The sequence below is a fragment of the Triticum dicoccoides genome, chromosome 4A (genome assembly GCF_002162155.2).
Source record: "Triticum dicoccoides isolate Atlit2015 ecotype Zavitan chromosome 4A, WEW_v2.0, whole genome shotgun sequence".
Taxonomy (NCBI): Eukaryota; Viridiplantae; Streptophyta; class Magnoliopsida; order Poales; family Poaceae; genus Triticum; species Triticum dicoccoides.
Genome location: NC_041386.1, coordinates 602,192,205 through 602,192,789, shown reverse-complemented (window position 1 = coordinate 602,192,789; position 585 = coordinate 602,192,205).

The following is a 585-nucleotide window of genomic DNA, read 5'->3' as shown; positions in this document are numbered from 1 at the left end:
AATAATGGTATTTCATGTATAATTAATTAATTAAGACATATGAAATAACCTGGCATTGCATGTCTGTGTCATTTATAATCAATCAAAGTTCTGACGCGTGAGTTGTATATACGTTGATACTCTATTGCTATACTACATAGTGTGATGTGTTCCCTCTAACGCACTTCCAATTAATGAATACATTGCTCCGTGCACCGACTAATAGAAAGGTTGGTGGTTTAATCTCATGTTTGTCGGAAAAGAAGTTGGCCATTGTATCATCGAAAATACATAGGAGCACTCGGGTGCCACACCCCCTATATTCAAAAATAATTTTGTAATTAGAAAAATGTCAAAAAATCCCAAAACTTTTTATGGAATCAAATATGACCAAGTAGTGCACTCGTATAAAAAGATTAAACATGGAATGACTTTCATTGTATCAGGGGTCAAAGATTTGCCAAGAAAACGATAGAACTATTTATGCTATATTGTCGTCATAAATTTGTTTTTTTGCCTGAAGTCAACGGGAATCATTCCTTGGCCAAACTTTTTATACGAGTATAATACCTGGTCATATTTGATTCCAAAATAGTTCGAGGATTT